At 39.0% G+C, this 13,725-nt stretch overlaps 1 protein-coding gene across 3 annotated transcripts in view; it reads left to right on the forward strand.

Moving 5' to 3' along the window:
- The first annotated feature begins 951 nt into the window (after nt 1–951).
- Nucleotides 952–13,725, forward strand: part of LOC111566418 (thyroid hormone receptor alpha) — a 156,692-nt gene continuing 143,918 nt past the window's right edge. For 2 of the 3 annotated variants that reach the window (XM_023266999.3, XM_023267000.3), the window contains exon 1: nt 952–1,190. The gene's annotated coding sequence lies outside the window, so the exon portion shown is untranslated. Of the gene's footprint in view, nt 1,191–1,386; nt 1,406–13,725 lie in introns of those variants that run through there. The other variant, XM_035946691.2, reaches the window with a different exon arrangement.

Below are 13,725 nucleotides of genomic sequence, written 5' to 3' on the forward strand. Positions count from 1 at the left end.
GGAGTTTGCAGTTCCACAGACGTCCCCAGTAAGACGTTCACTCCTCATTGTTCCCATTTTTATACCTCTGCTGCAGCACACCCCAGAAGAACACTGTGTACTTTTGCACCCACTGTACTAAAACTAAAACAATCCACATAAAGAATGAATTATGCTCAGTTTAAGACCAGATCCATTCTAACAGCACACCTTAATGCTCCAGCAAACTTTGGGTTCTTTGATGTTCTTTAAGCATGACTTGGGGGCTTTTATTCTAATGGAATAATTGTTGCTTTTATTAACTGCTTCCTCCCTGTAGTTTTACTTGTGAAGTTTTTCTTAACCCTCCTGTTGTCCTCATTTACAGGCACCAAAAAATATTGTTTCCTTGTTTGAAAAAAATCCCAAAAATTCAGCAAAAAAATTCTCCAAATTTCTTAAAATTTGCAAAACATTCAGGAAGGAAATTCCAATAATTCCTTAAAAGTTAAAAGTTTTATTTTTAAAAAATCCTCCAAATTTGGCAAAATTCTTGTAAATATTTTCAAAAGATGAGTGAAAATTTTCCAAAAAATCCTAAAAATATCTAAAGTCATTCCATATATATATATCAGTAAAACTTGTAATATTTTCTTTAAGATCATTCACAAAAAAAATCAACCAAAATCCAGTGATTGGATTTTTTTTCTGAATTTTTTTTTATAGAAATATTTTTTAACATTTCTTTTTTTCCACCAAAAAAATTTCAGAAATTTCCCAAAAATGTTGAAAACGTGGAAGTTTTCACTGTGAATATATATATTATTCCCCCACATTTTCAAACTTTAAAACGGGTCAGTTTGACCCGCAGGACGACACGAGGGTTAACTCTCCGGGCTCCTGGGATTATGTAACCCTCCGCCGCGGCGCCGCTCTCCGGCCGGTAGAGGGCGCTGCGGAGCCTGGTGATGAATCATCCCCGGCGGCTCCGCTCTGCTCGAGACCGCTCCCCGCTCCTCCTGACCCGCATTCACCCGTACTGTACAGGCATGGGGGAGGACCGAGCTTAGAAAGCGAGTAAACGCTGTAGAGTTTCCCCTCTGCACACCGTGGCCATGACTTTGGCAGTCCCGGGCGGCGGCAGCGGCTCTCCCGTCTCCACGCACCTGATAGCGGACTGAAAGGGGGAAGCTAACACCGGGGAGAGGCTTTAGCAGACGCCGACCGAGACGGTAAAGCGGCTTTTTTTTCCTCCTATTTCTGCGTGTTTGCTCAGCTTTTCTGCGCTTCACGTGTCAACCCTGCACGTTCCCACACGTTAACGGGGGGGTTTATGTTGTCGCCGCTGGAGGTGTTTTAACGGAAAGAGTGGCGGTGAGGGTGACAATTTAGTGCACTTGTAAGGAAATACGGTGCTGGAGCTGCCTGACGGGGACGGCGGTGCAAGGTGAGTGCTGTCCTCACGTCAACCCGCCGCTGCGCCGGCCTGCTTACTGTACTCTACCTATAGGAGAATGCGGAGATGAGCGCTGCGGCTCCTCGGTGCGCCCTTTGGAGAAACTACCGGGTCCGGTGTGACCTACATGAATGCCATGTGCTTCCTCTACTGTCATCACATTCAGCTGCAATAAGAAACCTGTTAACCTACATCCTGCACGCAGAGGTGACATCAAGAGGAAATGGGTAGTGGTGCAGATCTTAAACTTGCTCTGTTTGCAGCTGAGACTCAGTCTGGAGCTCCAAAGTGTGCCAAAGTATGCCTGAGATGTTCGTTGAGACTTGATATGAATCATGCATGTGTCACAGGACGGCATGAAATATGAAATGGGGCTCCCAGCCTATAGCTGCTCCTATAGGGTGAGGCGTGGTGTTGTATGTAAGTCTGGTATCATGGATTGAGTTTCACATAATACTAATAGTCCGCTGTGTATTGTGTGTGTGTGTGTGTGTATGTGTGTGTGTGTGTGTGTGTGTGTGTGTGTGTGTGTGTGTGTGTGTGTGTGTGTGTGTGTGTGTGCATGATGAGAATAAAAGGCAGGATTAGCAGGAGGACTTTCAGGATTCCTGGATCATTTGCTTCACTTGTGGACCTGTCAGATGTGGTTTTGTGACTCATTCGGGCACCAGAGCCATAGATTTAATCACCTTTAGGTCAGGGTGGCATGAATGTAAATGTAAATATATAGGGCTGCAACCAACCCCACCTTATATTCACAGAACATACTAACCCTGTAATACTCGCTGTTGCAAAAATACATCAGTTTTCTTCTTATTTTTATATATATATATATATATATATATATATATATATATATATATATATATATATATATATTCTAATTTATTATTTTTAGTTTTATTTTATTTGTATATTTTTCTATATTTGGGTTTATATATATTATTTTTTATTTTGTTTTTTGCTAATTTTTTCTATATTGTATTATTTTTCTATATTTAGGTATATATTATTATTATAGTTATTGTTATTACTGTTATTACTATTTAGAAGCTTAATTTAACCCTGTAAAACCCGCAGTTGCAAAAATACATTAATTTTATTTATTTATTGTTTTATATATATATATATATATATATATATATATATATATATATATATATATATATATATATATATACATATATATGTATATATATGTTTGTGTGTGTGTATATTTATATATAATTAAAATTCTAATTTATTATTTTTAGTTTGGTTTGCTATTTTTTCTATATTTAGATTTATCTATTATTATTATTATTATTATTATTATTATTATTATTATTATTACAGTTATCATTGCTATTTAGAAGCTTACCCGCTCTTGCAAAAATACATCAGGTTTTTTTTTTCAAGTTATTTTCTATTTTTTTATATATATATATATATATATATATATATATATATATATATATATATATATATTAAAAAACTTTTTTTTGTTCTTTGCTAATACTATTATTATTATTTAGTTCTGTATTTATTGACTTTTTGCAGCTCATTTTGGGTCTTCCAGGGTTAATCACATCTTGTGCCTTCTGTTTTGTTTTCATTTAGTGATGCAGAAAGAGCTGAATCCAGAAGGGTTTTGCACAGTTTTGCTTTTTTTTGTTTGTTTTTTTTTTTTGTTTGCTGAAACCGTTGATTGATTTCTTAACAAACTAGTTAAAGAGACTAATTTTTCTGTGCTTTTCCCCCTTTAGCGTGCATCATGCAACGCACACTGTCACTCCACATTTTGCATGTAATACCCCTCGGCTGGATGCAGCGTGACATTTTTCACACATTTTTACTCATTTGTCATTTTTAATCCTCAATTGCGGTAAGCATGCATGTGACATTTTCAAAGGGAATGCTGTGAAACTGTCTCACAACCCCAAGAGCGTGGCGTGGGGGTGAATATAGAAAACCAAAGAACAATATGCCGTGGATGTTTACAAGAGTTTCCCCCACTAACCCAGTTATGAATTTGGTCGCTGCTGCTTTTTATTGCTTTTTCGGTGAGGATTTATTGCGAGTTCCTCCTTCAGGTGTGTTTGCTTGGAGGAAAGTGACTCCAAGCAGCGGCTATAATAAATTGTCTGAGGATAAATAATGCAAGCAGTGCAGTTAATATATGTTTTGCAGGTACATGCCAGCTGGGAGGGTTTCTCCACAGGAAATTAATAAAGAACACAGCCTTTGTTAGAAAGAAAAGATGGTGAAACTGCTGCTGGAATGAGTCACAAAGCAAAGAAAGGCCGTGTAAAAATAGTGTGTACATATACATACATGCAAAGCCGTAATCTCTGCCAGCAGCCAGACGTGACCTCTTTTGACGTCCTCCCCCTCCCTCCTTTGCTGCGAGGCCGCTGTCCTGGTTTTCTGAGGTTGAGGCTTAATGTATAGCGAGGGGAGGGGGGGAGGAGGGTGAGGAGGAAGGGAGAGACAGGAAAGAAAACCAGCGGATCTCCACCCCACTTACCCTGCCGCTCTAGCGTGTGTGTGTGTGTGTGTGTGTGTGTGTGTGTGTGTGTGTGTGTGTGTGTGTGTGTGCATGTGTGTGTGCATGTATGTGCATGTATGTCTCAGATGGGTTACATAACCGCAGCTGAGTGGAGGCTGCCGCTGCCCACTCCCCCGACGTCCACGACCCGCTCACGTCACACGTATGTAGACAGACAGGAGGAGGGGCTTCTGGTGATCTGTTCACTTTGTACCCTAATTTAATTCAGTGTCGATGTGAACCCCACAGGCTCCGTTCAATCCTGTTTCAGCTGCACCGATCTGCCACATCATCTGCATGAAGGCCAGTTGTTTTTTACCTTCTGCATGTCCGAAAACATCTAGGTGTCATAAATTTCATCATCCACCCAAGAGTGAGGAAATAATTCCTCATTACAAAGAGTTTTAATTAAAGTACTTGCTGCCTGACAGTTTTATTGCAAAGTAGGTTTTCACATATGTGGAACTCAATGTAGTGTTTTTATGCGAAACAGTAAACACTGACAATAAAAAAACATTTAAAGAAGTAACTACATATTAATTAAACATTAGTGATATAAAATCTTACTAAAATGCTCTAAAAATATTTTTAAAAGAAAGCAGTGCAAGACAATAAACAGTAAGTGTAGCAAATTTAAGAGATTATAAGTAATTAAAATATTCACAGCGTGCATATATTCATCTGTAGAAGCATAAAATTAAAATGTTATTGCAAAGTAGGTTTTCACATATATGGAATTTAATTTTTGCAAAACAGTAAAAGATGACAATAGGAGACATTTAAAAAGTATGTAAATATTAATAAAGTAATAATAAAAAGAAATAGAAATATTTTAAAAAGAAAGTATTCCAAAACAATAAACAGTAAGTGTATCAAATCAGAGGGATGCTGTTTTCTCCAGGTTCTCCGGCTTCCTTCCACAGTCCAATAACATGCTGAGGTTAATTGATGATTCTAAATTGTCCATAGGTGTGAATGTGAGCATGATTGTTTCTATGTATATCCCTGTGATAGACTGTTACCTGTCCAGGTGTCCCCTGCCTTCACCCTAAGTCAGCTGGGATAGACTCCAGCCCCCCACAACCCTAATGAGGATAAAGCGGTGTATAGATGATGGATGGATGGATGGATACTAACCGCCCAAGAAGGATTTTCTAGTTTTTAAAGAAATCCCGTGCTATGGAACACCTCAGGAATACCTCACTGACACATTGCGACAGTTCAGTCTGTAGCCAGATACTATATGTTGTAAAAAGTCACTGTCAGCTGTTAAGAAACATCCACAGGAACCCAAAGTGTTTTTTCCTGTGTTCTAGATGAGGGGAAGTACTTTCCTCTGTGTAGCATACCAAGGCATACCTATTGTAGTGTGACTGTGTGCACGTTCAGTGTTTGCTTTTCAAAGTCATGCAGAAACCGTGAAACAGCCCTGATACTGTGTAGGTTCCTCTCATAGCTCTGACCCATCAGGGTACGGAAATGGGGATTTTCCTCTGGTGTTTGGCATTGTGATGTTGGCAGCAGATTCTTTGGGTTCTGTGGGCTTTGGAACAGCTTGATCCACGGGTACTCGATTTGATTGTGAGTCTGGAGACTGGACTGTTGTGTTCCTCAATCCGTTCTTAAACAGATGCAGTGTATTTGGTACATTGTCCTGCTGGGGGAGGGAGGCCACTGCATCTGGGGAGTGCTGTTGCCATCGAGGATTGTTCTTGGTCTGCAAAAGTAGCCGTGTTTCAATGTAATTATCAAGCAATTTTGAAGCGAACATTTGAAATACAGGTGTACAGATGAAGAAAACAAAACTTTGCCGTCTACGTGAGAAAATTGGAGAGAAGTCTTCAGGAAATGCTTTCAATCGGGAGAGTTGTAATTATCTTCTTACGTCAGCTGGTATTGTTGGTGTTGCTTTGATGTTTCAAGACAATAAAAGAAGCAGAACAAGCTGATCATGAATGGACGTAAATGTCAAGTCTGGTTTAGTTTGATGCAAACCAAAACTGCAGGTGTAAAAACCTCACCTAGACTGTGTTTTAGACCAAACAAATGTAAGCTTGGTACAGACAAATTAAAACATGGTTCGGTTCTTTTCAACTGTGAAAACATTTTCTGGATGATCGGCCATTCGCATCAATCACAGGAAGTTACAGCAGGCACATGGGGAGAGGAGGAGGCCAGGTGTTTAATTGAGATGTGGTCAGACAATGTTATAAAAGTCATAAAATGCAGACACTTTCCAGGTATCCTAGGAGAAGATGATAGAGAGAGGATATGAAAGGACAGGCGAGCAAGACCGCCTGGCGATAAAGAAACTGCTGCAGTAGTTACACATTTGAAAGAGCAGTGAGAAAGACAAATTTCCTTTTTATGATGACCTGGATAGCATTCTGCGCACTGGTTTACAAACCAATGACTGTGCATCACATTAGGCATGTATAGCACAGTAAAGGCAATAAATCTTTGCTACCTTCTTTGACAGAAATCCAATCATTTACCAGTTGACGTGTTGCTGAGTGAAAGTGTGCTTTCCACTGTTACACTATCAAAACCCCAATTGACAAGAGTGGTTTAGAAATATTCCTTAAAGCAGAGCATTTTGGCACTCACTGAAACCTCTTTGGAGGGCACCAAATACTCCTCTATACTGGAAAAACTCTGCTAAGTGGTGACACCGAGATGCAAGTATTTCATGTAGAGTTTGTTTGTGTACTGCAAAACAACCAAACCACAACTAACTGCATCAGACATAATAAAAACATGTCCTCAGCTTGTACTTTCAGGATTGAAAAGGCCCTGAAATATGCATTAAGAAAGACCTTGTGCTTGCCTGTCCAATGTAAGGAATTGCTGGATTTCTTTTCATATATAACGTAAATGGAATCTCTTGCCATTTTGAATTGTAAGTCAGACAAAACAGAAAAGGGAAGAAAGAAAGAAAAGATATAAATAAATACAGAGCCTAAACACTTAATAGCTTTGTAATGGCTGGTGGGTCTGTTGCAAAGAAAAAGAGAGAAGTTATCGCCTGGTGGATGAACATACTGTACATAATGCCTGCCTGACTACAATATAAAACAGGTTGTGCAGCTCTTCAGTGTGCTCACACACATGCAGACACACGGTATTACTGAACAGCCTCGGGGCCTTGGGACGACTTTCTTTGGAATGTTCTGTTCTTTTCTGTTCAGGCAGGAACATCTTTATTGAATGCAGCTTCTATTCAATTAGTGTCAAACACCAAATCTAGACTTGCATCTCCCACACAGAGAATTAAACATTTCTCAGTGAGCCACAGACAATTCTTCCTCCATCTGACAGGAAATGACACAGAGATGGTCTTAGATCAGGGTGGCCAGAAGACTCCCCCGACATGTGACTTTAGAACCAGGACAGAGTGCTTTAATTGAGTTTTAATGTTATGAGTTATTGTGTCACTTGTTCGATTTGAAGGAAAACCTGAGTTGGGAATCATGCATGAGTGGGAGCGTTAAGGTCTTCTTTGTTGTTGTTGTTTCAGTGAATATATGCATGTCGGATACTGTACTCAACATAAGGAGTGATGTCAGAGTTTAGGCGGGGTAAGAAAACTAATAATTTAACAATCTAACTTGGAAGTACATCAAAAAACAAGTGCTTAGCTCACATTCCTCCGTTTAAGGTACAAAGGTACAGTTTCTCCTTGAGGCAGGAGGTGGGTTGGTATTCCTGCCCCAAGCATTTTTACCTCCAACTCTGCCCAGAGGCAAAGATGTCTATGAAACTGGAAGTGCTGAGTTTACAAAAAGTCCTTGTTTTTTTAATATTTTGTCATTATTGTGGTTGTTATTAGACTCAGTGGTAGCATTGATGTAGAGATGTTAGTCAGTCTGAGACTAACTTTTGTAGTGCGATTATCTGGCCAACATGTTGACTTTAAACTACAGTATACAAGTGCAAAATCACTTAAATGTCAAATGATTGGCACCCTACAGTAACTGCATTACTTTTAAGTGGAAGAATGGGGCATTTGCTCTGATCTGAATGCTTTAGATTTACTATACTAAACATTCAAGCCCCACAGTTGGAGCTCAATGCAACTAAAATCAGTCCGTCTTTCACAGTTGGGGCTGGGACTTTAACATGTTAATTACAATTACTTAATTACAGAAAAAATAATGCATTAAAAAAAACGCATTTTATGGCACCTTCCTCAGTTCCTTAATTTCTGGCACACCAGTATCACCGATGCACACTCCAGCCCAGTAGATGGCGGTAATGAACCTAAAGTCTGTTTGCCAGCCATGAAGAAGACGCACTGAGTGATGTCAGTGCGGAAATGTCGGACCAACATGGCGGTCTGGTCTGAAAGCGTTTGAGACAAGAAACAAGCTGCTGAATCTGTGCTTGTTTTAGTTCAACGAGGGCTAGTTTAGACATTTAACGAAGTTTGAGATGCATCGGACCAGACAATGCACCATACGTTAGCTCAGTGTTTCTCAGATAGTGGGACGCGCCCCCCTAGTAGTGGTGGTGGTGGTGGTGGTGGGGGGGTCCTTCAACACGGAACTAATTAGCTGAACTATTGTTTTAACGTCGGCCTGTTTTTCGCGACGTACAAAAATACTGAAATTGTGCTGGCCCCATAGACTGTATATGCCATAGATATAAATAATATATATTAATAATAATGATCTTCTGTATATATCTATGGTATATGCACTGGCCGTTCAGACTCTGAAGTACAGACTCCAGAGAACAGGAGAACACATCGTTAATGTGCAGTCGGAACACCAGCGTACTTGATCACGTCACATACTCGGCTCATCTCCTCCGATTATTTTTACCAGCAATGTCAAACATACGGCCTGTGGGCCAAAACCGGCCCACCAAACGGTCCATTTCGGCCCGTGGGACGACTTTACAAATGATAAAAATTACAACAACATTAACTGTAAATCTGTAAAACTGTAAATTTAAAATAATTTCTAGAACTTGACAAGTTGTTCTGATCATGAAGTAAAATACTAGATTGTTCAGTTCCAGATAACTGTGACTGAATGTTTTGTGTTTTTGTAGATAAACTGTTATCTGGCAGTTACAATGCATGTGTAAATGATGAACTGAGGCATAATAGGCTACTGTTGAAATTGAACTTGTTTTCCTTAAGAAATTTCAGGTTCATAATATTTTGTTAAAAGATAGTTCATTGAATGTGAACATTTTCAGAATGTACTTTTTTTTGAACTAAAACAAAGGGGAAAAGTTGAAGTTGTGGTTATTTATAGGTTATTATGTTGTAATTTTACTGGTGGGGCCCACTGGAGATCAGATTGGGTTTATGTGGTCTCTGGACTAAAATGAGTTTGACACCCCTGATCTTTACTGTGAAAAACAACAAAATGGAATCAGATAAAATAACACAGCCCTGTATATTCATGTTTTCACAGTTTATATATATATATATATATATATATATATATATATATATATATATATATATATATATATATATATATATATATATATATATACATATATATATATATATATATATATATATATATATACACGCACAAAGTTATTGGGGGGGCACGAAAGTTTTTTGTCCTCCAAAGGGGGGCCCAACAGAAAAAAATTGAGAACCACTGCGTTAGCTACACCAGTCCTGATACCAACAGTGTAACCAGCCCACAGTAGATCACTTTTCAAGATATTGAAAGTGCTTATAAAAAGTCTTAAAAGAACATATAATTGCGCTTTGAGTTTGCAGTAGTCTGTGAATGTAGCAAACAGATAAAAAATGCCCAGATAAATATAAATAAAACAAACATTTTAACTGTTTAAGTTCAAGTATATGTCTATTTATCGATTCAGTCGTCAGCTAGAATTGATTTGAATTCAAAAACCTTGCTTATTGTGTGAAATATTGCTATTTGACAACAATGCGATTGTTGCAAAGCCTCTAATTAATTAGATTTTTTTTTAATCACATCCCGCTACTACTTTTATTTAATTTTTTAAAATACTTGACGTCTAAGTTTGACGACAGACTTGGGCCCCCTCTGCATGGAGGATGCCAGTGTTCCACATATTTCTGGTCAGATGTTCTGCCATTTTTCTGAGACGATTTCTTCCCGCTGCTCTTAGCCGGAGGGGTTGTGTTGCTCTGCCGTTATCTTTCAGATACCCTCAGGGTGTCTGTTGGATTCGAGTCATCCGACATACTTGACCGGGTCATAGTTTTCACTTTCTTTTTCTTTAAGCACACTTGTGTGATTTTGGCAGTGTGCTTTGGATCGCTATCGTGCTGGAATATTTCTCCTCTGCCAAACTTCTGCAGACTGGGAGTCATCTTGTCAGCAGTGTTTTGCTATGTTCACAGGTATCTATTGTTCTGTCTGTATCTGTCAGCTCCCCAACACCTTTCACACCCATGCAGTCCCATATCATCACACTCTCACTTTATCTGAGTCACTACCAGGTCTGTGCATTCACTGTGGTAGTCCTGATCAGGTTCACACCAGACTTTATCTTGCACTCATCTGATCAGAGAATGTGCTCCCAGTATTCATCCGGCTTCTTTTCATGTTCTTTAGAAAAGTGTCACCTTGTCTGCCAAAGTACAAGCGTGTTTATTTTTTCTTTGACGTCATCTATAGAACTTGATGTTACACAATGTCTGTCAGTGTCTGTTACAGAAACTCGATAACCTTTGTACCAGTTCTGAAGTGCTGCCGTCCCTGCAGCTCTGATTAGTGGCACTATGGCTCTTTCTATACTTGACTTCTGCTGTGACTTTTTCAGCAGATTTTTAGTCGACCACTGATCTTCCTGTAACCTTTTCTGTCTTGAAGTCTCACAATCCGTTTTTAAATTCCTCCAGAAATTCTTTTCCACGTGGAGCCATGATGCCGACATGCATACAGACGCAGTCCGTTGAACTAAAACTATGAAAGTTCTGGTGTTCGTATGTATTTTTTACAACTATGTTAATGCAGTTACACTTATTGGAAATCCTAGTGTATTAATTTTTGTTGCGGTTGTAAGTGTCCACTTCTGGGCATACATCTTCAATAATATCTCTCTAAAGTATTTTTTCCTGATAGTTCATAAGAGGAAATACTTCACTTGTCAACTCAGAAATAACGCAATTATTGAGATGATAAAATCTAGACTAATTTGACAGTGAAGTGATATTGCATGAATCTTTGCTGGCCAAAAGCTAGTGATATTTCCATCATCCCTAGACTTATGATAAAATGCTAATCCTCAGCCTGCTTATCTAAAATAGTAAATGTAAGGTAAGCTATGTATCTGCTAAACATCACTAGCATGCTGACTATAGCATTTAGCTTGTAGCACCACAAGCCTCAAGAGTCTATGTTCTCTTTCCTCATTCATCTCCACCATTGTTGCAGCCTATTTCATCTACCACAACAAATGGAGCATGAACTAAAATGTTCATAAATTATGAATCAGAAAAACTTTTATTTTTTTATTGGATTATCTTTTTAGTAGCAGATGGATTAAATGCCGGTTTAATCGCGTAATTAAGTTAATGTAGGGTTCCTGTTATAGTACATGATGTACATCGGTAATTCAGGTCAATTTAGTCTTATCTAGAACGCTCCAGTTCATAACCTAAGTCATCTGAGGGCAGCTCGCATAGTAAGGTCGAGACCTTGCAATATTATGTTATAGAGAGAAACCCGACAAATCCAAGGATTCTCTTTGCGCAAGCTCTTTGGCAACAGTGGGAAGGAAAACATGTAATGTGAAATAAAGGAGGCTTTAAATAGATGCTATTATCTTGAAAACTGGCCAAGGACAAAGATATTAAGGTCTTGAGAAAGCAAAGAGGACTGGATTGCCTTTAAGAATGAAAGTAGCAAGAAAAGATTCTTTCAGCTGTTGTGGTCATCACAACATTTTTGCTGCTGATCAGGTTGAGAACGAAATCAGAATTACTCCAATAATCCATGCAGAACAATTGCTTCATTACCTACGACTGAACTTTTTAAATGCAATACTTCCATATAGAATCTTTTATTAATAAATAATAGCACTGTTCAGACTTTTCTGCTCCACATAATCTAAGCAAAAGCGTGATTGGTTGTGACACAATTAGGATGACTGTCCCCGGACTGCAACTAGTGATTATTTCTATTGTTGATTATTTCCTCAATTAAGTAGTTTAGCTGCCTGGTCTAAAAAAAATGTGAGAAAATCAGTGTTTCCCAAAGTCTGAGATGATATCCTCAAGCGTCCTGTTTTGTCCACAACCCAAAGATATGAGAGTTTACTGTCAGAGAAGAGCAAAGAGATGAGAAAATATTAAAATTGAAGAAGCTGGAATCAGAGAATTTTGACTTTTTTTTTCTTAGAAAAATGCGCAAACCCATTAAATGATTTTTCAAATAATTCACAGTTGATTTAATTCATGGAGGTGTCATTTGTATTGCAAACAGAAAGCATCATAGTGGAAAGAGAAAAGCAGTGAGCAGAACAACACCTTTAAAGAGGTATCAAAGCTGCAGAGCTACAAGTCAACACTTCTGGTCCAAACAAAATCAGAGTAAAAACAAGAAGCCCAGATTTGTGCATTTTGTACTTTAGCCTTGAGTTGACTTGAAAGGCTTTGTAGGTAGGGAACCATATGCACAACTTCTCATGTGATCACAGGAGTTCAACAAGATCTGTGGGGAGATTTGTGATTCAGATGGTGGTTTGTAATTCTGCCCCAAAAGACTGTTATATGATCCTACAGGGCAGATTGGAGATCCGTAAATGCAGCACAGTCCCTCTCTTCCTCTCTATAGCATCTCTCAAGGGCCTCGTATTGTTTTAGAGGACAAGAGGGAAGACAAAAAAAAACTGCTTCAGTGGGATAAGAGGAAAACTTTTTAACGAGCTTTCTTCCCTCCAAGGAGAGTTCTCGCTCCCACAGTTGCACAAATGTTGTTAGCGAGTAGACTCCTGCGATGTAGCATGCAACACACACACACACACACACACACACACACACACACACACACACACACACACACACACACACACACACACACGTATGTACTCTCGGAGAAAGGAACCGAGACCGGCGTCAGGAGTGGCCACAACAGGAAGTGGTCCAGGGATTACGTTAAAAGGACAGACTCCCTGCTCGGAATGAACTTCTGCAGCGAGGCTGAGGCCTTTACTGCTCCCCTCTGGGGGTTTAAAGCGGTGTTGTACAGTAAAGCTCACACAGCGACTCCTGAAAGAATATTTTCCTGGTATCATGCTGTTCTCAACATCTGAGAGAGATGGGAGTAAGAGAGAGAGAGAGGCAGTGCAGCGACATCAAGATGGTAGGAGATTGAAATAAGGGAGGCACTGTGCAGTAAAGGTCATGCTCCAGACGTGGATCCACAGCGCTGGGAGCTTTGGCCGTGGACCCCCCCCATTCCTGAAAGCACTAACCAAAAGAACTGCACTGAGCTGCCTCTGATGGATGTTTTTTGTCCTAATCAGATAATTTTTAAGCTATATTCCTGATTATATTTTATATATGACATGTTTGCTCGACAATATACAGTCCCTCCAGGATTTCTCAGGGTTTTTTGAGATTGTTGCATCCTAAAATGTCTGGATTCACGGCAGCTTTTCTAAAAAATTGTGATATATGTTTTAATTGTATTTGTAGCGATGACATGGCAGAAGACGGTGACAATTGCTAAACAGTTGCATTTTTTCAGCTTTAGGAACATTTTTCAACATTTTAATTGATAATATTTATTCCTAAACTAATTCTTTAACCCACACATGC

Source organism: Amphiprion ocellaris, chromosome 19 (genome assembly GCF_022539595.1).
Source record: "Amphiprion ocellaris isolate individual 3 ecotype Okinawa chromosome 19, ASM2253959v1, whole genome shotgun sequence".
Lineage (NCBI taxonomy): Eukaryota > Metazoa > Chordata > Actinopteri > Pomacentridae > Amphiprion > Amphiprion ocellaris.